At 41.1% G+C, this 24,414-nt stretch overlaps 1 protein-coding gene across 1 annotated transcript in view; it reads right to left on the bottom strand.

Annotated features, from left to right (window-relative positions):
• The window catches only part of LOC131709380 (zinc finger protein 79-like), a 237,825-nt gene that overhangs the window by 134,672 nt on the left and 78,739 nt on the right, over positions 1 to 24,414 (bottom strand). The window lies entirely within an intron of this gene.

Genomic DNA, 24,414 nt, shown 5'->3' with positions numbered 1-24,414 from the left:
TGTAAGAGAGTAATAAGAATTAAAAATAAATAAATCCCTAGAGAATTGTGTTTATTTATTACCTTAAAATAAGTACTACATAAATAAACAGTGTGTTGTCATGGCAATTGGTGATCAAAGAAACAATAAAGTAAAATAAAATCAATAAATAATAAGGTCATCGCCTTACAGTGATGGCTTTGAAGTCATAATGCATGGCAAGTGTTATTAGGGAATGCTGTGTCGCGTTTTCAAGCGCGTCACTGAGCTGCGCTGCGAGGTTTGGAGACGCGCTTCTCTACAAGCTGCGTGTGACGTCAGAAAGACAGCAGCCAGGAGCAGCCGGCGCGCGCTCCGGGTAACAGAACGAAACCCGTATTGACCCGCGAGACGCTTTCAGAACAATGAGAATCTGTCTGGAAACCCGCGAAGCTGTCAGCCCTGAAACACACAGACTGTGAATGAGAGGATGAGAAGAAAAACAAACGCGCTGACACAGACACGCCGCTTCACAAATACAACACACACACACACACAAAAACAACGCGCTCCTACCACACTACAACCCGGACCTTTCAAAATAATACAATATAACAGCGCTCTGTAGTTTATAAACACATTGTAGAGCTCCATGCAGACTCTCTCACCTCCTCTCTGCTCTCCCTCAGTGTCTGAACGGATAAAACAACGCGCTCCTACCACACTACAACCCGGACCTTTCAAAATAATACAATATAACAGCGCTCTGTAGTTTATAAACACATTGTAGAGCTCCATGCAGACTCTCTCACCTCCTCTCTGCTCTCCCTCAGTGTCTGAACGGATAAAACAACGCGCTCCTACCACACTACAACCCGGACCTTTCAAAATAATACAATATAACAGCGCTCTGTAGTTTATAAACACATTGTAGAGCTCCATGCAGACTCTCTCACCTCCTCTCTGCTCTCCCTCAGTGTCTGAACGGATAAAACAACGCGCTCCTACCACACTACAACCCGGACCTTTCAAAATAATACAATATAACAGCGCTCTGTAGTTTATAAACACATTGTAGAGCTCCATGCAGACTCTCTCACCTCCTCTCTGCTCTCCCTCAGTGTCTGAACGGATAAAACAACGCGCTCCTACCACACTACAACCCGGACCTTTCAAAATAATACAATATAACAGCGCTCTGTAGTTTATAAACACATTGTAGAGCTCCATGCAGACTCTCTCACCTCCTCTCTGCTCTCCCTCAGTGTCTGAACGGATAAAACAACGCGCTCCTACCACACTACAACCCGGACCTTTCAAAATAATACAATATAACAGCGCTCTGTAGTTTATAAACACATTGTAGAGCTCCATGCAGACTCTCTCACCTCCTCTCTGCTCTCCCTCAGTGTCTGAACGGATAAAACAACGCGCTCCTACCACACTACAACCCGGACCTTTCAAAATAATACAATATAACAGCGCTCTGTAGTTTATAAACACATTGTAGAGCTCCATGCAGACTCTCTCACCTCCTCTCTGCTCTCCCTCAGTGTCTGAACGGATAAAACAACGCGCTCCTACCACACTACAACCCGGACCTTTCAAAATAATACAATATAACAGCGCTCTGTAGTTTATAAACACATTGTAGAGCTCCATGCAGACTCTCTCACCTCCTCTCTGCTCTCCCTCAGTGTCTGAACGGATAAAACAACGCGCTCCTACCACACTACAACCCGGACCTTTCAAAATAATACAATATAACAGCGCTCTGTAGTTTATAAACACATTGTAGAGCTCCATGCAGACTCTCTCACCTCCTCTCTGCTCTCCCTCAGTGTCTGAACGGATAAAACAACGCGCTCCTACCACACTACAACCCGGACCTTTCAAAATAATACAATATAACAGCGCTCTGTAGTTTATAAACACATTGTAGAGCTCCATGCAGACTCTCTCACCTCCTCTCTGCTCTCCCTCAGTGTCTGAACGGATAAAACAACGCGCTCCTACCACACTACAACCCGGACCTTTCAAAATAATACAATATAACAGCGCTCTGTAGTTTATAAACACATTGTAGAGCTCCATGCAGACTCTCTCACCTCCTCTCTGCTCTCCCTCAGTGTCTGAACGGGTCTGTCTCCCACAGGACGAGGAATATACCAATCACAAAATACAAACTGATCAGCGCGGTTTAACAATTCATCTAATATGAACCGCAAAGGGAATCGTGATACCGGGGATCTTTTAATAAAAAATGAACATGACTTTCAGTTTTAACATCATAATCGAGCTGTTTGTAGCTCTATATTTTCCCAGTGAATACAATTTGAATTCAGGTAACCCCTCCCCATGCCGGAGTTGGTATAGTCCTTTCTTTATCAGGCTGCAGCAGCGTCGATGCTGCGAGTTTCACGCAGATATATAATCTGTGTTTCGTGTAATTATATTGATATTTCCCGTCCTCTTCTTCCGAATGAGATGTTCAAACACTAACGCGATACCCCTGATAATGTTTTTAGAAGTATATCAGGTTAATTCAAGTTGAGCCCCGTTGTCACAAACAGATCCACAATGGCGCAGGCATGCTCGCAGTTTCATAGCTTTCTCTTCGCTAGTCTTGCAGGTTCAGGGCGTGTGAACTTGTTTTTGGTAAATACAGCACAGGGTCGCAGAAAGGTCATTCTTTACGAGTAAACTTCCAGGCAGTAACCTCTGCTATTTCTACCCCATGCTTTTATTTAGTTTCTCTTAAACTGTATTCTTGTCTCCTATTCTTTATCCAGGACAGTATTCCTCCCTGCTGTCCAGCGGCACAGATTTAGAATCTTCCTCAGACTGCGCTGCGAACTAAACCAGGCAACAGAGCCGCGTCCACAGCAGCAGAAGAGTCACCAGCAATGAGACACGCCAAGGAGTGCGCTGCTCTGTGAGACTCGAGGGGACGCGTTATCAAAGCGCTTCCTCCAGCCTTTAATTAACTGCTATTGATTTTAAAAAGGACAAAACATCATGTTAATGTTACACAATGAAAAACTAAACACATTGAGAGTGCTGAAGAGGGCTTGAAATACAGTGTATTACTCAGCTGTGTGGTTCTAGTTTTGTAAAATGAACAGGTGGTTTACCTCTTTAAAATAAATAGGAGTTAATTAAAGACTGGCGTAAAAGCTTTGAAAAGATGTCCTGAGGTGTCTTATTGTGATTAAAAAGCGTCCCATTCCACAAGAAAAACCTGAGAGGCGTTAGAAAACTAAAGCTCTTTGAATGAAATGCTTTTTATTATATGAATAACTACCCAGTGGAGTGACAGAGCAGGTTAATAAACTAAATGTATTGAATGAATAATGAAATCAGATAATATTATGTCAGAGAGTGAGAGGTTTGTATTAAACAGTCCAGTTACAGTATGTTTTAAAGGTTTTAGTATAGTTTAACTGCTTATGACTGCGAGGAGTGGAAACAAAGGTAAATATTCTCATACAATACTCTGCATTTATATTACTGCTCCCAACAGTACTTTCTGTAAAGCTGTATTTGGGTCTATAGTTGTTGTCCCCGGTCTGTACCAAGTGTATTCATTCAGGAGAAGCAGAGTCTTCAGTAACACAAGTGGAGGGGCAGCACAGGGACGTTACAATGAGGGGCACATTGTATTTATTTATTTTAAATTGTTTTAAATGCTTTGACACTATTCTATAGTACTTTAGATTATATATGTTTACATATATACATTCGAATTGGTATTATTTTGTGTTTAAGGAATGTGATCATCAGAAATACTGTAACGGGAAATAAGCATCCTACAGAATGTGTGCATTGCAGGAAGCGTTTATTATTAAAACATGACGAGACATCTCTCAGGTTTTATTAATAAGCACCAGTATGCTATCTGAGTGACAAGTTACAAGTTAAATTGCAACAAAACCCTCAAAATGTGTTTCAATGTATCCAGTAGGTGGCACCAAAACACTGTTCAGCTTTTACATTGTACAGTTTAGACTGCATTGGTTGATAATGCACATTCCTGCTTGAATGAGTTCAGTAAAAAGGGGCGGGCCTAGATATTTCAAACAGAATTACTGATATTTTTGTCATACAATACTGAAATGATTGGGTATTTTTACCACAATATAAAGCTTTCTTTAATTCTTAGTTTAAACTGCTGCATAATGAAGTGAATGTACACAAACATTTGTGTTTAGATTGTAAGTCTTCAAATAGATTATTATTTTTAACCCATTTTGCTTTTTAAATTATACTTTCAGTGTTCTACTATGCCACTAATGTAAAAATGTAAAATAAGTTGATGGCTGATCGAAACAAAATCTTTGTTTTTTTTTGTGAAACGTAATTTCCTCTCTTCAAAAAAATGTAACTTCTAAGAATCTTCCTGTTTCTTTTCTTTGTAAATCACCTCCTCACCCAGTTCATTGCTCTGTGTGTGTAATCTCCATGTCTGCAATGGTAATGACTAGAGTTAAATCACCTCCTCACCCAGTTCATTGCTCTGTGTGTGTAATCTCCATGCCTGCAATGGTAATGACTAGAGTTCAATCACCTCCTCACCCAGTTCATTGCTCTGTGTGTGTAATCTCCATGCCTGCAATGGTAATGACTAGTTAAATCACCTCCTCACCCAGTTCATTGCTCTGTGTGTGTAATCTCCATGTCTGCAATGGTAATGACTAGAGTTAAATCACCTCCTCACCCAGTTCATTGCTCTGTGTGTGTGTAATCTCCATGCCTGCAATGGTAATGACTAGTTAAATCACCTCCTCACCCAGTTCATTGCTCTGTGTGTGTAATCTCCATGCCTGCAATGGTAATGACTAGAGTTAAATCACCTCCTCACCCAGTTCATTGCTCTGTGTGTGTAATCTCCATGCCTGCAATGGTAATGACTAGAGTTAAATCACCTCCTCACCCAGTTCATTGCTCTGTGTGTGTAATCTCCATGCCTGCAATGGTAATGACTAGAGTTAAATCACCTCCTCACCCAGTTCATTGCTCTGTGTGTGTAATCTCCATGCCTGCAATGGTAATGACTAGAGTTAAATCACCTCCTCACCCAGTTCATTGCTCTGTGTGTGTAATCTCCATGCCTGCAATGGTAATGACTAGAGTTAAATCACCTCCTCACCCAGTTCATTGCTCTGTGTGTAATCTCCATGCCTGCAATGGTAATGACTAGAGTTAAATCACCTCCTCACCCAGTTCATTGCTCTGTGTGTGTAATCTCCATGCCTGCAATGGTAATGACTAGAGTTAAATCACCTCCTCACCCAGTTCATTGCTCTGTGTGTGTAATCTCCATGCCTGCAATGGTAATGACTAGTTAAATCACCTCCTCACCCAGTTCATTGCTCTGTGGGGTCTGCTCTGCTCCTTAGAAAAGTTAACTGTAAAAGAATAGGGCAGCAGTGTGGAGTAGTGGTTAGGGCTCTGGACTCTTGACCGGAGGGTTGTGGGTTCAATCCTAGATGGGGGACACTGCTGCTGGATCCTTGAGCAAGGTACTTTATCTAGATTGTTCCAGTAAAAGTCCAACTCATAAATGGGTAATTGCATGTAAAAATAATGTGTAAAAAAATAATGTAATTGTGTGTAACAATTGTAAACCACCCTGGTGTCTGCTAAGAAATAAATAATAACATGGCAAAATAAAGACAATCCTAGATAAGTTTGATATTGTGTGATAATAAACTGACTATATACACAGATTCATGTAGAGAGGTAAAGAAGTAGACAAATATGGTGACTTATTTACTTTTGCATTATTATAATAACTTTTTGGGGTTGCAACACACCCTAGCGGTCACATACAGGAATATTTATTTATTTATTTATTTATTCTGCTACAATTAAACAATGATCTGTTATAAAGCTGTGGTATAATTTATTTATTTGTTTATTTTTGAAATTCTCAGGGTAACATGAAGCCGTGTTTCATCTCTAACTATTCCCTTGTTGAATGCAAACCTACAGGTGTGGTGTTCTGTGTCTCTGCTCTGGGGGCTTTTGCCACCCCTCCTCAAAGGCTCAGCCACTCTAGAGCCTCACCCCTCTGAGGGAGACTCCGTGCTGGGACAGAGAGGGACCCCCTGGACAAACAGTCACTTCAATCCAGCCTGAAGCTGCCCCTGCCTCATGCATCATTGCAGGCAGCCTCCAAAAGAGACTTCACAGACTGGCTGGGCAGTGAGACATGGTTCCAGTGGCAGAGTGGGGGAGCTCACAGGTAAGAACATAAGAATGTTTACAAATGAGAGGAGGCCATTCGGCCCATCTTGCTCGTTTGGTTGTTAGTAGCTTATTGATCCCAGAATCTCAACAAGCAGCTTCATGAAGGATCCCAGGGTGTCAGCTTCAACAACATTACTGGGGAGTTGGTTCCAGTCCCTCACAATTCTCTGTAAAAAAGTGCATCCTATTTTCTGTTCTGAATGCCCCTTTATCTAATCTCCATTTGTGACCCCTGGTCCTTGTTTCTTTTTTCAGGTAGAAAAAGTCCCCTGGGTCGACATTGTCAATACCTTTTAGGATTTTGAATGCTTGAATCAGATCACCGCGTAGTCTTCTTTGTTCAAGACTGAATAGATTCAGTTATATTATCCTGTCTGCATATGACATGCCTTTAAAACCTGGAATAATTCTGGTTGCTCTTCTTTGCACTCTTTCTATCCTCTCTGTAGCGAGGTGACCAGAACTGAATGCAATATTCTAGGTGAGGTCTTACTAATGCATTGTAAAGTTTTAACATTACTTCCCTTGGTTTTAATTCAACACTTTTCACTATATACAGTGCCTATAGTAAGTATTCACCCCCCTTGGACGTTTTCACAGTTTGTTTTGTTACAACCTGAAAAAACAAATCAATTAAAAATAAAAACCTGAAAAGTCTTCATTAGATAAGTATTCACCCTGTTTGTATTGGGAATGGGTTTCTTTGGGAATCTATAATAAAAGATGTCTCGATGTCTTGCACAGTATTGATTTGCATGTTGGGTTGGGTTTGACAGTGTGATCTCATTCATGTGCAGGTGTTAATACAGCAGCACCTTCACATCGAACGAGCAGGACACAGAGACAGAGAGCAGCTACTCCACTCACTAGGAATCAGTAAGCACACATCTCAGTGATTTTTCAAATGTTCTTTCATTTCTTTATTTTTCTATTGCTCTGAAGATGGTGGATTGGAGACCAGTCCTCTTTATGTCTCCACAGAGCAGGGATAACACAAGCAGAGGCAATGGGAGCTTATGGAATATTAGTTTGTTTAAAAATAAGCGACTTAACCACAATTGATATTTAAAGGGATTCTCAAGCCCATTCGTTTGATCAGCCTGACTTGTATTTTCTTTTATAAAACGTGCAGACTGTAGTCCAGCAGCAGACCTCAGTGTTGTGACTCTATACTGAGGATAGTCTTATTATTGTTTCCATAGTTTAACATGTCCTGGATGTACGGCTGATAGGTCTGTACCTGCCCAGGTTTGCTGTATCACCCTTCCTAGATATTGTTACCATATTTATGCGCCTCCTGAGAGCCGGGTCACCCCCTGTCCTTATTGACAAATCCTTTGTAAATCATTTTTATTATTATTTATTTCTTGATCAGCAGCACACAGAGATCAGAAAACATAATACATAGAATATCTATTTTTAAATGTGATTGTAAACTGAAAGAAATTTGTTTGTTTTTTAATAAAATTATAAATATGTAGCTGTAGTAATGTGGGTACTATTGTAGGCAGTTAATATATTCTTAAGAGCAATAAATTAAAGGACCTCCAAAAACTGTAGGAGATAAAGAGGTACCTTATATTGTCAAGATCTCAGTGGGACCTCTACAATAAACAGTGTCCTATTATAATGTACAAACCTGTTTTTAATATCGCTCTCTGAAAACGATGAGGATTTACACGTTACAACAAGCCAAAAATAGACCACATTCCAGACTGTTCAAAGTTCATAAATCGAGTTTGTTCAACATGATTCAATACTGGGAATCTCTTTTTAGAATCTCTTCTTAAGCATGCAACAAAATAAGTTTGAAAATCACACAAAACAGTTACACAATTAAAGTCACATTAAAAGCATTACAATGAGAACTAAGGTTTAAAACATCAATTTACCAAAGAAATATTAGTACATACTGACACTACAAAAAGGGGTCACACAATACCTGAATAGATATTTAAGAGTATTGTTACCTAGCCTGGAAAGCAGTCACTTTCAGCGTTCTTTTACCTTGTGTTTCTCCAAGTGTCAGGGCCCCCAACCTTGATGGATAAATACTGAGAGCTGAGGGCTCCAGAGGCAGTCTTGTAGTTCCTTTGAATCTGAGCGAGCCGGGATCAGCGGTCAGGGGCTAACGCAGGGCTATCGCAGAGGGATAGAGCAGGGGCGTAGAGCAGGGGATAAAGCAGGGGCTAGCATAGGGAGGTAGATCTGGGGCGTAGAGCTGGGGCTAGCGCAGGGGCAAGGAGCTAATGTTTAGTTGGCTTTTATACTTTTCAAACAAAGAGATTATTTGAATTTCCCGCTGCATGCTCCGATTGGCTATTTTGTAGCGAATGGGCTTGCAATCTTGATTGATTGCTCCCCCCTTCCTCTGTCTGATTAGTTCATTATCATAATCTGGAAAGGGGAAACTTTTTAAAACATGCATAACTTTTCCTAATAATTCAGATTTTATTCTGAATTCCTGTTATTTTTACCATAAGAAATTACATTTCTTTAGACACCAAATATGTCGGGTTGCGACTTTGGTTAGACATTGCAAACAGTTTAATTATCTTAGGGATTTATTACCTGGGTTATTCTATACTTGTTAGGCAATTTAAGAATAAAAATGCTTGCATCTTGTACTCATAGTGGTATTAAATCAATATGATGTGAAATTTGTCTTAAATCTCTAAGCTATTTTTCTCTCTTTTCAGACTCCTATGCTAAACCACCTCTCTCTCACTAGACGGGTTTGATTAGCCTTTTGTTTCCTGAGTGCCTGGTGCATTCAAGGTGTTAGGTTATTATTATTATTATTTGTCTATTTAGCAGACACCTTTATCCAAGGCAACCTACAGAGACTAGGGTGTGTGAACTATGCATCAGCTGCAGAGTCACTTACAATTACGTCTCACCCGAAAGACAGAGCACAAGGAGGTTAAGTGACTTGCTCAGGATCACACAATGAGTCAGTGGCTGAGGTGGGATTTGAAACAGGGACCTCCTGGTTATAAGCCCTTTTCTTTAACCACTGGACCACTCAGCCTCCTAAGGATCAGCCTCCTAGGTTGATCGTTATCTCTAGGCAAAGCTAGACAAATTAGATTAAAGTTCATTCAATGTAGATTCCTGATAAAATATAATATCATAAGAACATAACATAAGAAAGTCAATGACATTTGCAACATATTTGAGATGACAATGTCTTTATAACCTACAGTAAGCACTTCTAGGAAATGAACTGTTATCATATCCAAAAACTGCAAACTAACAATTGTTAGGCTTTTCATACTACATGATAAAAGGAGCAACGCAGCCTAACTCATTTAGTATCATGATCATACTTCGCTTGATATGGGCTTGCAGCGATCCTGCATTTCTATCGAAACTGGTGCGTTTAGTTTGATGTTGTTATTGTCTGTAGCTGAAGAGCTGCTCGTGTATTTTGAGAGATGAAGGCGTGTTCAGCACGCAGCAGACTAGATGTACTCGTGTGTGATACTGGAACTCACTTTGACAGTAGACAAGTAAGCGTCTTTCTGTCCAGTGAGCCGTCAAAAAAAAATCCCATTCATTTTTAGTGCTTTGCTCCATTAAGAGGTTCAGTGACTAACTTTCTATTTAAACAATAACTGCACTCAGACACTCAATACCATGCTGCCGCGGCCGGATTGAAGTACGGTGTGCCGAAAGGCTCAAGACACAGCAATGCGATTAACACGCATTAAAATAATTAATCTCTAAAAACATTAATGCATTAATCGCAGAAGTTAACTGCGATTAATTGACAGCCCTACTTAAAATCATTAAATAAGTGGGAAAATAAATGAATAGTCTACAAGCCCTTCGCTTGTGGATCCTGGATGCTAAGTGTTAAAGGTTCTGAGATTCACTGCGAATAGAAAAAAGAACAAGCAAAAAAGAACAGACTGTTCTGCATTATCACATTTGAATCAAAGGCACTCCACAGCAGACCAGTCCTGTGGCTCGCCTTTGATTCAAATGTGATCATGCAAAACACTCTGGATATGTCACATGGGGGAAAGCAACCTGTCTGCAAATCAAAACTGGTGTCCTGCCTTTCACCTTGCTGTGGAGGCCTGGGGTCCTAGCGGGAGGAGGGGCGGGGGGCTAGGTGCTGCACTGGGTTTATGTTAATGTTAAGAAATACTTTCTTTTAGTATTTCTAAATGTAGCACTACTGAGTGTGTAATAGTTATGGGTGGCTATTGTTAATGCATCAGGATAGCCTGTCACCTTTCTCTGGAGGCCTGGGTTCCAATCTGGGTGGCTGGGTTCCAATCTGGGTGGCTGTTAATGATCAGCAATCAGGTTGTATTGGGAATGGGTTTCTTTGTGAATCTATAATAAAAGATGTCTCGATGTCTTGCACAGTATTGATTTGCATGTTGGGTTGGGTTTGACAGTGTGATCTCATTCATGTGCAGGTGTTAATACAGCAGCACCTTCACATCGAACGAGCAGGACACAGAGACAGAGAGCAGCTACTCCACTCACTAGTAATCGGTAAGCACACATCTCAGTGATTTTTCAAATGTTCTTTCATTTCTTTATTTCTCTATTGCTCTGAAGGTGGTGGATTGGAGACCAGTCCTCTTTATGTCTCCACAGAGCAGGGATAACACAAGCAGAGGCAATGGGAGCTTATGGAATATTAGTTTGTTTGTTTAAAAATAAGCGACTTAGCCATAATTGATATTTAAAGGGATTTTCCATCACATTAATCTGATCAGCCTGACTTGTATTTTCTTTTATAAAACGTGCAGACTAGTCCAACAGCAGACCTCAGTGTTGTGATTGTATACTGAGGATAGTCTTATTATTGTTTCCATAGTGTAACATGTCCTGGATGTAAGGCTGATAGGTCTGTACCTGCCCAGGTTTGCTGTATCACCCTTCTGAGATATTGTTACCATATTTATGAGCCTCCTGACAGCCGGGTCACCCCCTGTCCTTATCGACAAATCCTTTGTAAATCATTTTTATTATTATTTATTTCTTAGTAGATGCCCTTATCACATTATTTTTACATACAATTACCCATTTATACAGTTGGATTTTTATTGGAGCAATCTAGATAAAGTACCTTGCTCAAGGGTACAGCAGCAGTGTCCCCCACCTGGGATTGAACCCACGACCCTCCAGTCAAGAGTCCAGAGCCCTAACCACTACTCCACACTGGTGATTTTGAAACCCCTGTGAACTGTCTGAGTAGTTAAATAATCCCTTAATTGGGCCTATAATTTAAAATTAGGGCTGTCAAGCGATTAAAAAAAATAACCGCGATTAATCTCATAATTAAAAAAATGAATCTTAGTTAATCTTAGTTTTAATTGCATATTAAATTGTCACAATTACTACATTCATTGAATATAAATGTGTTTTTTTACTGATGCTATTGTTTTCATTATCCTTAACTGTAAATAAAATTGTTTAAAATGTATTTATTTATGTATTTATTTAACCAGGAAATGTACCCATTGAGAACACCACCAAAATGTACTAGGGGCAAGAATTTAGAAATTACAAATACAACCAACACAATAACATGTGTGGTTCAAGCTTGATCAGCAGCATACAGAGATCAGAAAACATAATACATAGGATATCTATTTTAAATCTGATTGTGAACTGAAATAAATTTAGTTTTTTTTAATAAAATTATAAATATGTAGCTATAGTAAGCACTTCTAGGAAATGAACTGTTAATTGTGAAGAGAACATACAAAAAACACTGTCATCATATCCAAAAACTGCAAACTAACAATTGTCAGGCTTTACATTCTACATGAAAAAAAGGAGCAACGCAGCCTAACTCATTTATTATCATGATCATTCTTCGCTTGATATGGGCTTGCAGCGATCCTGCATTTCTATCGAAACTGGTGGGTTTAATTTGTTGTTGTTATTGTCTGTAGCTGAAGAGCTGCTCGTGTATTTTGAGAGATGAAGGCGTGTTCAGCACGCAGCAGACTAGATGTACTCGTGTGTGATACTGGAACTCACTTTGACAGTAGACAAGTAAGCGTCTTTCTGTCCAGTGAGCTGTCAAAAAAAAAATCCCATTCATTTTTAGTGCTTTGCTCCATTAAGAGGTTCAGTGACTAACTTTCTATTTAAACAATAACTGCACTCAGACACTCAATACCATGCTGCCACGGCCGGGATTGAAGTACGGTGTGCTGAAAGGCTCAAGAAACAGCAATGCGATTAACACGCATTAAAATAATTAATCTCTAAAAAAATGTACGCGTTAATTGCAGAAGTTAACTGCGATTAATTGACAGCCATACTTAAAATCATTAAATAAACTGTAAAAATAAATGAATAGTCTACAAGCCCTTCGCTTGGGGATCCTGGATACAAAGTGTTAAAGGTTCTGCGATTCACTGTGAATAGAAAAAAAAGAACAAGCAAAAAAGAACAGACTGTTCTGCATTATCACATTTGAATCAAAGGCACTCCACAGCAGACCAGTCCTGTGGCTCACCTTTGATTCAAATGTGATCATGCAAAACACTCGAGATATGTCACATGAGGGAAAGCAACCTGTCTGCAAATCAAAACTGGTGTCCTGCCTTTCACCTTGCTGTGGAGGCCTGGGGTCCTAGCGGGGGGAGGGGCGGGGGGCTAGGTGCTGCACTGGGTTTATGTTAATGTTAAAAAATACTTTCTTTTAGTATTTCTAAATGTAGCACTATTGAGTGTGTAATAGTTATGGATGGCTATAGTTAATGCATCAGGATAGTCTGTCACCTTTCTCTGGAGGCCTGGGTTCCAATCTGGATGGCTAGGTGGTGCTGTTGGTTAATGTTAATGCACTAGACTAGTCTATCATCTTTCTCTGGAGGCCTGGGTTCCAATCTGGATGGCTAGGTGGTGCTGTGGGTTAATGTTAATGCACTAGACTAGTCTGTCATCTTTCTCTGGAGGCCTGGGTTCCAATCTGGATGGCTAGGTGGTGCTGTGGGTTAATGTTAATGCACTAGACTAGCCTGGCATCTTTCTGTGGAGGCCTGGGTTCAAATCTGCATGGCTAGGTGGTGCTGTGGGTTAATGTTAATGCACTAGACTAGTCTGTCATCTTTCTCTGGAGGCCTGGGTTCCAATCTGGATGGCTAGGTGGTGCTGTGGGTTAATGTTAATGCACTAGACTAGCCTGTTATCTTTCTCTGGAGGCCTGGGTTCCAATCTGGATGGCTAGGTGGTGCTGTGGGTTAATGTTAATGCACTAGACTAGCCTGTCCCCTTTCTCTGGAGGCCTGGGTTCCAATCTGGATGGCTAGGTGGTGCTGTGGGTTAATGTTAATGCACTAGACTAGTCTGTCATCTTTCTCTGGAGGCCTGGGTTCCAATCTGGATGGCTAGGTGGTGCTGTGGGTTAATGTTAATGCACTAGACTAGTCTGTCATCTTTCTCTGGAGGCCTGGGTTCCAATCTGGATGGCTAGGTGGTGCTGTGGGTTAATGTTAATGCACTAGACTACTCTGTCATCTTTCTCTGGAGGCCTGGGTTCCAATCTGGATGGCTAGGTGGTGCTGTGGGTTAATGTTAATGCACTAGACTAGCCTGTCATCTTTCTCTGGAGGCCTGGGTTCCAATCTGGATGGCTAGGTGGTGCTGTGGGTTAATGTTAATGCACTAGACTAGCCTGTTATCTTTCTCTGGAGGCCTGGGTTCCAATCTGGATGGCTAGGTGGTGCTGTGGGTTAATGTTAATGCACTAGACTAGCCTGTCCCCTTTCTCTGGAGGCCTGGGTTCCAATCTGGATGGCTAGGTGGTGCTGTGGGTTAATGTTAATGCACTAGACTAGTCTGTCATCTTTCTCTGGAGGCCTGGGTTCCAATCTGGATGGCTAGGTGGTGCTGTGGGTTAATGTTAATGCACTAGACTAGTCTGTCATCTTTCTCTGGAGGCCTGGGTTCCAATCTGGATGGCTAGGTGGTGCTGTGGGTTAATGTTAATGCACTAGACTAGCCTGTCATCTTTCTCTGGAGGCCTGGGTTCCAATCTGGGTGGCTAGTTGGTGCTGTGGGTTAATGTTAATGCACTAGACTAGTCTGTCACCTTTCTCTGGAGGCCTGGGTTCCAATCTGGATGGCTAGGTGGTGCTGTGGGTTAATGTTAATGCACTAGACTAGCCTGTCACCTTTCTCTGGAGGCCTAGGTTCCAATCTGGATGGCTAGGTGTTGATGTGGGTTAATATTAATGCACTAGACTAGCCTGTCACCTTTCTCTGGAGGCCTGGGTTCCAATCTGGATGGCTAGGTGGTGCTGTGGGTTAATGTTAATGCACTAGACTAGCCTGTCACCTTTCTCTGGAGGCCTAGGTTCCAATCTGGATGGCTAGGTGTTGATGTGGGTTAATATTAATGCACTAGACTAGCCTGTCACCTTTCTCTGGAGGCCTGGGTTCCAATCTGGATGGCTAGGTGGTGCTGTGGGTTAATGTTAATGCACTAGACTAGTCTGTCATCGTTCTCTGGAGGCCTGGGTTCCAATCTGGATGGCTAGGTGGTGCAGGGTATGTGTAGGTAAAGTGTCAGAGTTACTGAAGGTATTTTTTTGTTTCAGCAAATTATTTGTAAATACTGATTCCTTATCATTTTATTGATATAGTGTAACATTAGTCATAGTGAAACCTAGGGGACCTGTCTGAATATGTTTTTTATGCCACTGTGTATTTCCATGGATACATATGTAAAGATTTTTATTTTAATTGTTGATAGTTAATTAGTAAATGAAGTTAATGATCAGCAATCAGGTTGTATTGGGAATGTGTTTCTTTGGGAATCTATAATAAAAGATGTCTCGATGTCTTGCACAGTATTGATTTGCATGTTGGGTTGGGTTTGACAGTTTGATCTCATTCATGTGCAGGTGTTAATACAGCAGCACCTTCACATCGAACGAGCAGGACACAGAGACAGAGAGCAGCTACTCCACTCACTAGGAATCGGTAAGCACACATCTCAGTGATTTTTCAAATGTTCTTTCATTTCTTTATTTTTCTATTCCTCTGAAGGTGGTGGATTGGAGACCAGTCCTCTTTATGTCTTCACAGAGCAGGGATAACACAAGCAGAGGCAATGGGAGCTTATGGAATATTAGTTTGTTTAAAAATAAGCGACTTTGCCAATATTGATATCACTATGTAACACAATTTTTGTTCCTGGGTAGTAAGTGTTATTTCCTAATTGCTTATGCCTCAAAAGTATAGAAAATGGCTATTATTCCCCACAAACTTTGCTTTTGTGACCAGGACAGTAATATTTTGAAATTTACCTATTTACCCATTTTTTTGTTCACATAGTCAGAAAAAAAACATATGAATCCAAATTAACATGTATTTATACTAAAATAATAAAAAAATGACTACAAAAGATTTAGAAGTGAGTAGTTTTTCGAGATTTACGATTATACTGTAAATCACTTTCACGAATCAGCCCCCAAATGTAGTCTCCCATCATGTTCTCGTTATACTGTCCTTGGTAGCGGCGTTCAAAGTCCAGTATATCCTGGTGGAAGCGCTCGATTGCTCCTCCGAGTACGCTCCCATGTTCTCCTTGAATTTATCAAGATGAGCATCAAGGATATGGACTTTGAGGGACATCCTACAGCCCATTGTGCCGTAGTTCTTCACCAGAGTCTCAACCAGCTCCACATAGTTTTCGGCCTTGTGATTGCCCAGGAAGCCCTGAACCACTGCGACAAAGCTGTTCCAAGCCGCTTTCTCCTTACTAGTGAGCTTCTTGGGGAATTCATTGCACTCCAGGATCTTCTTTATCTGTGGTCCGACGAAGACACCGGCTTTGACCTTTGCCTCAGACAGCTTAGGGAAGAAGTCTTGAAGGTACTTGAAGGCTGCCCACTCCTTATCTAGAGCTCTGACAAATTGTTTCATAAAGCCCAATTTGATGTGCAGTGGTGGCATCAGCACCTTCCGGGGGTCCACCAGTGGCTCCCACTTGACGTTGTTCCTCCCCACAGAGAACTCGGTCCTCTGTGGCCAGTCCCGCCTGTGGTAGTGCGCCTTGCTGTCCCTGCTGTCCCAAAGGCAAAGATAGCAGGGAAACTTGGTAAAACCGCCTTGGAGACCCATCAGGAATGCCACCATTTTGAAGTCTCCTATGACCTTGATGCCATCTCAGAAAAATGCAGATATGTATCCACTTAGGCAGCTGGAACTAAACTGAACTGGTGGGCTTAAGGCCCCTGTATTTATACTACTATTTATATTACTGGAAAGTTCTAGAAAGTTCTAGAAGTTACTCCAAGTTTACTCAGCACTGAATCTATCTGGAATGTTCTGGAAAATAGGTTAATTTCAAAATATCTCTGTTTGTGGAGAATAATAGCCATTTTCTATACTTTTGAGGCATAAGCAATTAGGAAATAACACTTACTACCCAGGAACCAAAAAAAAAAAAAAAATTGTTACACAGTGTATTTAAAGGGCTTTCCATCACATTAGTTTGATCAGCCTGACTTGTATTTTCTTATATAAAACGTGGAGACTGTAGTCCAGCAGCAGACCTCAGTGTTTATAAATGTATATAGCTCAACATTGGTGATTTTGAAACCCAGGTGAACTGTCTGAATAGTTAAATAATCCCTTAATTGGGCTATAATTTAACCATTAAAAAAGTGTAAAAATAAATGAATAGTCTACAAGCCCTTCGCTTGGGGATCCTGGATACAAAGAGTTAAAGGTTCTGTGATTCACTGTGAATAGAAAAAAAAGAACAATCAAAAAAGAACAGACTGTTCTGCATTATCACATTTGAATCAAAGGCACTCCACAGCAGACCAGACCTGTGGCTCACCTTTGATTCAAATGGGATCATGCAAAACACTCGAGATATGTCACATGAGGGAAAGCAACCTGTCTGCAAATCAAAACTGGTGTCCTGCCTTTCACCTTGCTGCGGAGGCCTGGGGTCCTAGCGGGGGGAGGGGCGGGGGGCTAGGTGCTGCACTGGGTTTATGTTAATGTTAAGAAATACTTTCTTTTAGTATTTCTAAATGTAGCACTATTGAGTGTGTAATAGTTATGGGTGGCTATTGTTAATGCATCAGGATAGCCTGTCACCTTTCTGTGGAGGCCTGGGTTCAAATCTGGATGGCTAGGTGGTGCTGTGGGTTAATGTTAATGCACTAGACTAGCCTGTCACCTTTCTCTGGAGGCCTGGGTTCCAATCTGGATGGCTAGGTGGTGCTGTGGGTTAATGTTAATGCACTAGACTAGTCTGTCACCTTTCTCTGGAGGCCTGGGTTCAAATCTGGATGGCTAGGTGGTGCTGTGGGTTAATGTTAATGCACTAGACTAGCCTGTCACCTTTCTCTGGAGGCCTGGGTTCAAATCTGGATGGCTAGGTGGTGCTGTGGGTTAATGTTAATGCACTAGACTAGCCTGTCCCCTTTCTCTGGAGGCCTGGGTTCCAATCTGGATGGCTAGGTGGTGCTGTGGGTTAATGCTAATGCACTAGACTAGCCTGTCCCCTTTCTCTGGAGACCTGGTGTCCTAGCTGGATGGCTAGTTGGTGCAGTGGGTTAAATTCACCTCTACAACACACGTGGTTATACATTTTATATGTGTTTTTGCTACAATATAATTTGTTTAATTAGTGCAAGAAAAGTGTCCTGATACATAGTTTTAGGAATGTTATCTAAACTGTTGAATAATTTTAGTAAAGATAATTATTTGGATTCACAGAGAGACAGACACCAAGTGGTCAGTGATGTAACTGCAGTTTGTTTCTTTTCAAACAAGAAGGGGATAATAATAATAATAATAATAATAATAATAATAATAATAATAATAATAATAATAATAATAATAATAATAATAATACATTCCAAATTATTATTATTATTATTATTTATTTTCTTAGCAGACGCCCTTATCCAGGGCGACTTACAATTGTTACACGATATCACATTATTTATATTAATTATGCATATTACACATTAATTCTTAATGCAATATGTCATATTGTAAGTATATAACTCCACTGAACAGAAATAATTGTAAAGTACAGTAATCCGTCTCATATCTGACTGCGGTGGGACCAGAGTAAGGGTGGATATGTAAAAAGTGGATGAATGAATCCTGTTTTAAATACCATTACACACAGCTGTAACAATTACTATATTCACACAATTCTTGTTTTGAGATTCAGCTTTTATTATGGAGCTCCTCTAAATACCTTGTTTAGAAAGATATTAATGTTTGTGACAGAGTAGCCGTCTGCCGTGTGGGTGCGTGCATTCACTGCTGAGTGACAGGCAGGAGATCGAGACGGAGGTTGAAGTTGATACGCCCCCCGCAGGCGAGCAGGATTTATTTACATATCAACACACTGAACACGTGACACTACGAGCAATGGAAGAGCATGGAACACATACAACACAGTGTACGAAAACTGTGGTGGGGTCTACAATCTCTGAATTCATCTTCTCTGTTCAATAATAAACTAACGTTGCTGAAGAGCTTGATCGTGGAGGATAAACAGGATATGTGACGTGCGGAAACACGCCGGATTACTGTAGTATCTAAACTGTGAGCCTACACTAACCCAAAATGTGAATAACTGTTATTTAAGTTATTATGCCAATGCGTACATTTTTAACAAATGCATATATAAAACTGTAGAGTAAACCTTATTTTCTGGTATTTACTTTATCATCATATCCCAGTTTCTTACTGAAATATGTAGATTTTTTCATAAACATTTTTGTGATTAAGTACTGTTCGTTAAGAGTGGAGATGGTTGTAGAGCTGTTTAATGTTGTGTCTGCACGGTCGCACAGGCATCGTTAAGGTCTGAATGAAGGTCCTGTTTAAAGTCGATTTTACAACCAGCTCAAAAGGGAGATAACATCCCACCGATATGCATGAACATGTTTATGTGTGGTCGGACTGGCAGGCTCAACAAACCCTGAGAACGGGGTAGCACTTGGTTGAATACTTGTTGAGATACAGAGTTTCTTTTCTTTTAAATTATTAAGATGCTTTTTTATACACCTGTATCTCTAAGCAAATTAAAGAACCCCGCTCGGCATACACATAATCCCGGGGGTGTGCATGCGCAATAATTAATATATTTTGTGGGGGGGTCCTAGTTTTACAGAAACTGAACCCCAAAGCTAGCAGTCTGACGTCACTGCAGCCTGACGTCGTTGCTAGGCAGAGTGAATTGCGACCGTTCCATTGCACTGAATAGGGAGACATGGAATATATAGTTCAGCACACACGGGTCACATCTGTGTTTCTGTCTGGATCAAAATTGTAATCCGTGATAATATTTTTTTTTATTTGTCTGTGCCTTCACCACTGGGGAAACTAGTAATAATTTGTTAATTCAGGAAATACGATTTTCATTTCCCCCCTCTCTCTTTTGTTGTTATGGTACGGTCGGGAGTTCAACGATACCGTTCCATTCCACAAATAAATCTATGCTGCTGTGGGTATTAAACCTGTTAACTTCTCTGTGCTTTTAAATAATGAAATGAAAGTGACCCTGTGTGTAGTGTTACTTATTATACAATTAAGATTAAATTAAACTGGTGGGGACGCAGCCTCTAGCTGTATCTAGTACAGCAATTGCAAGCAACGGCACTGTTACTGTACAGATTTCATTCAGAGGGATGCAGGAAGTTTAACAATAACGACATGTCGGTTGACAAGAAGACATGAATTATAACATGATCCTGTTTACAGTTTTTAAAAGAATATTCTGAAATGAGAATGATTTTGTAAAGACATGAATGCATTTTATACGTTTATTCCTACCAAAAATGAATGTCACTTGTGCTGAGTTAGAAAATAAACATACTGCTCAGTATCACCAGATTTATATAGAGCCATTTTAAAATTCAAACACAGAATTCATTATCCCCCATATTGTTTATTAAAATGATATGATATTGCAATTAATACAGCACTTGCCAATTTCAAGCATGACAGGGTTGTAATTCCCACAAAGGGAAACCATCAGCCATGGTCACTGTGTTCCCTGGGTGTGAAAAGATGAGCAATGGTTTCAATGTAATGATAGCCATGCACACAATGCATCAGGCTGCCTAAAAACCTGCAGGATTCTTACATGATCTTTCTAGAGAGAGTGGACAGAGCCATACAACATGAAGAATAACTGCCCTCAGCACTGCTGTTCAAATGTGTCCCCACGTCTCCAGTCTCAGGTACAGTCGTTGCTGTCCCCTCCTCTCCAGTCTCAGGTACAGTCATTTGCTGTCCCCACCTCTCCAGCCTCAGGTACAGTCATTACTGTCCCCACCTCTCCAGTCTCAGGTACAGTCATTGCTGTCCCCACCTCTCCAGTCTCAGGTACAGTCATTACTGTCCCCACCTCTCCATCCTCAGGTACAGTCATTACTGTCCCCACCTCTCCAGTCTCAGGTACAGTCATTACTGTCCCCACCTCTCCATCCTCAGGTACAGTCATTACTGTCCCCACCTCTCCAGTCTCAGGTACAGTCGTTGCTGTCCCCACCTCTCCAGTCTCAGGTACAGTCGTTGCTGTCCCCACCTCTCCAGTCTCAGGTACAGTCGTTGCTGTCCACACCTCACCAGTCTCAGGTACAGTCATTACTGTCCCCACCTCTCCATCCTCAGGTACAGTCATTACTGTCCCCACCTCTCCATCCTCAGGTACAGTCATTACTGTCCCCACCTCTCCAGTCTCAGGTACAGTCGTTGCTGTCCCCACCTCTCCAGTCTCAGGTACAGTCGTTGCTGTCCACACCTCACCAGTCTCAGGTACAGTCATTACTGTCCCCACCTCTCCATCCTCAGGTACAGTCATTACTGTCCCCACCTCTCCATCCTCAGGTACAGTCATTACTGTCCCCACCTCTCCAGTCTCAGGTACAGTCGTTGCTGTCCACACCTCTCCAGTCTCAGGTACAGTCGTTGCTGTCCCCACCTCTCCAGTCTCAGGTACAGTCGTTGCTGTCCACACCTCTCCAGTCTCAGGTACAGTCGTTGCTGTCCACACCTCTCCAGCCTCAGGTACAGTCGTTGCTGTCCACACCTCTCCAGCCTCAGGTACAGTCGTTGTTGTCCCCACCTCTCCAGTCTCAGGTACAGTCGTTGCTGTCCACACCTCTCCAGCCTCAGGTACAGTCGTTGCTGTCCACACCTCTCCAGTCTCAGGTACAGTCGTTGCTGTCCCCACCTCTCCAGTCTCAGGTACAGTCGTTGCTGTCCACACCTCTCCAGCCTCAGGTACAGTCGTTGCTGTCCACACCTCTCCAGTCTCAGGTACAGTCATTGCTGTCCCCACCTCTCCAGTCTCAGGTACAGTCGTTGCTGTCCCCACCTCTCCAGTCTCAGGTACAGTCGTTGCTGTCCCCACCTCTCCAGTCTCAGGTACAGTCATTGCTGTCCCCACCTCTCCAGCCTCAGGTACAGTCGTTGCTGTTCCCACCTCTCCAGTCTCAGGTACAGTCGGTGCTGAAATAATAGTAAAAATTACTTTAATAGTAACACAGTTAGGGTTAGGGGTTGAGATTAGGTTAGTTGTAGACATTAGGTTTAGGGGTAGGGGGTAGATTAAGGGGTTAGGAGGCTAGTAGGTACCTACTGGCCCATTCCTATGGGATGATTTTTACTTGATAACGTCCCATTCAATCGACTGATCTCAATCAGATCAGCAGGCGCAACAGTGTTTTTAAGCGCTGTTCACACTTGTATCGGTACAGTTTGTTTCGGTATAGAATATACCCGTACGAAACCACTTTCTGTCCTAACTCACTTTCCAGTACCGGTACAGTACAGATACAGTTGCGATATACCTGTCCACATTCATGATGTTTAAATCGACAGTGTTGGGGCTCTGAACTCGTTTCCATGACGACCGCTGTCACATCTGTTAGAAGCGGATCCGTTGTTTTGTAATACAGCATGTTTTCCCGTCCTGTCCATGTACAGTGTTTTGTTTTTGCCGCCTTGTTCATTTCAATTAAATTGGATATTGCAGGTTCTACTGTAATTGTTAATTAAGACATTACTGTGAAAGCACCAATACGGCATGAACCTAAAGAAAGCAATGCAGATGAGGAATTGTTATGTGTTTAAGCACGGGCATGCATCAAACTCTTCAATACGGAACACTGAACTGAACACATGAAAATATTCAGTTCTAATGATATTATTTCTCTTCAGCACTGTGGTATCACAGACCTATCAAATATACTGTGTTGTTTATTTTGTAAACAGCAGTCTTGGAACATGGAACACATATGCAATGTAATTCCTCAATAAATAATAAAAATAAACATTTCTATTGAGGTGAAATAAATATTTCTATTGAGGTGAAATAAACATTTCTATTGAGGTCAAATAAACGTTTCTATTGCGGTTCCAATGTGATTGAGTATTCTGTTTTTTATTTTGTTTTGCTGTGTTTTTTTATATTTGAAGCTTCCCTTATGAAGGTGATTAATAGAAAGTTTTCTCTTTCTAATGCAGAGTCTGCTGTGATGGAGAAGAGGGGGTTCCTCATCCTTCTGCTGGCAGGTGGGTTTCCTTTATCTCTGTTTTTCTCACTATTTGCTTTGATATTTCCCACACTCCCTCCCTGTATGTTACACATTATTTTCCATGTATCTGGAGAGGTTCCCAGTCCTCTGTGTTCAGTCTGTCTGTCACAGGGTGGGTGTGTGCGTGTGCGTGTGTGTAGGGGGTATATTGGGTTGGCAGGGAGGGAGGGGGTTACATTTCTCCCTGTCAGATCACGTGGGAATGTGGCTGGAGCCGACAAGTGAATACATGATTAAGTGATTAATTAGGCTCCAGACACGGGTGAATAGAATACGTATTCACAGGTGGTAATTAGTGAGGACACAGATCTTCTTTCTACACAACATGGTCACCTTTGCTGGTTTAACATTGGAACTTCCTTCCGTGCCTGAGCGGTGCATCATGGGAATCCAAAGAGTGCCGGTAGCGACTTTACCCCTATCTATAGAATGTAAAATCTGCTTCATTTTCTATTCCAAGGCTTCTATTTTTAAAACGATTGCATTTTTAAACGAGAGTAACCTAGATTTATTTAGAGACACACCTCCTTAACACATACGTGTTATTCTTTATACAATCGATGTTTTCACCTGGCCTGACGAGAGCTCTTTGTAGCCGAAGTGCTGTCAGAAATTGCTACTGTCATGAATATTCATGAGCAGTCAAGACTGGGGCGTGGTTTGGTTTGGTAGCGGGTAGATGATGATGATGATTATTATTATTATTAGTAGTATTCTTCTTCTTATTATTATTATTATCGCTACTACGCGTAGTACTAATGCCTCGGGGGTGTTCCTCATTTAATTGTGGCAACACAGTAAAAAAAAAAAATAGTAATATCTCCCTTTTCAATCTTCTGCGGGATGATCCTTTGTAAATTTTACAACTCCTGAATTCAGCTTTTGATTTATATACAGTAGATGCTGCTTGGTAGCCATCAAAAAGTTGTAATTATCTGAAAGTTGTTAAGCGAAAAACCATGGGATAGGATTGGTTCCTGTAAAGGTTTTAATAACCAAAAGTTGTCTTTATCAGAGTTGCTAATAAGCGGCATCTATTGTATAATTTATGTATCAGTTTTTAATGTTTATCTGTACGAATTGACATAATGTCTGATGATTTGAATTGGGATCAATATAAATGGTTTCGGATTTAATTCTATGTTAATACCCTTAAAGCAACTGCTTCATTTAAAAAGACGTACATTTCTGTCTCTTTTTTAAAATGATCAGCTTGTATTTATTTTCTTAGTTCAGTTCTGAGATACGGTTGAAATTCATGACTGAACAGTTTTGAATACTCTAACAATAGTGGTTCTTAATGTATGTTATGTGTGCTTTACGTATGTCCTCGTGACGCGACACTCCCGCCCCTGTGCATGTTTTGTATTATTCTGTATGTGTTTTGTATTGCTGTTATGATTTAGGTATTTTAGATATGACGTTGAAAAGATGGGGTTTTGATTGATTTGGCAGGACGAGCGAGGTGCCGTCCGCCGTTTATTTGTTATTGTTTTGTATTTTTAAATACCTCGTGGGAATGCGTGACTGTCATCTAGTAATTATTGAATTAGCATCATTATTATACTCGTGCAGACGATGGCCGAGGGGCAGGTCCGGCCTTAACGATAGGCGGAGTCTGCAAATGCCT

The sequence above is a fragment of the Acipenser ruthenus genome, chromosome 43 (assembly GCF_902713425.1).
Source record: "Acipenser ruthenus chromosome 43, fAciRut3.2 maternal haplotype, whole genome shotgun sequence".
Classification (NCBI taxonomy): Eukaryota; Metazoa; Chordata; class Actinopteri; order Acipenseriformes; family Acipenseridae; genus Acipenser; species Acipenser ruthenus.
Note: the sequence above shows the minus strand (reverse complement) of the source record. Positions and strands in the feature narration are given on the sequence as shown.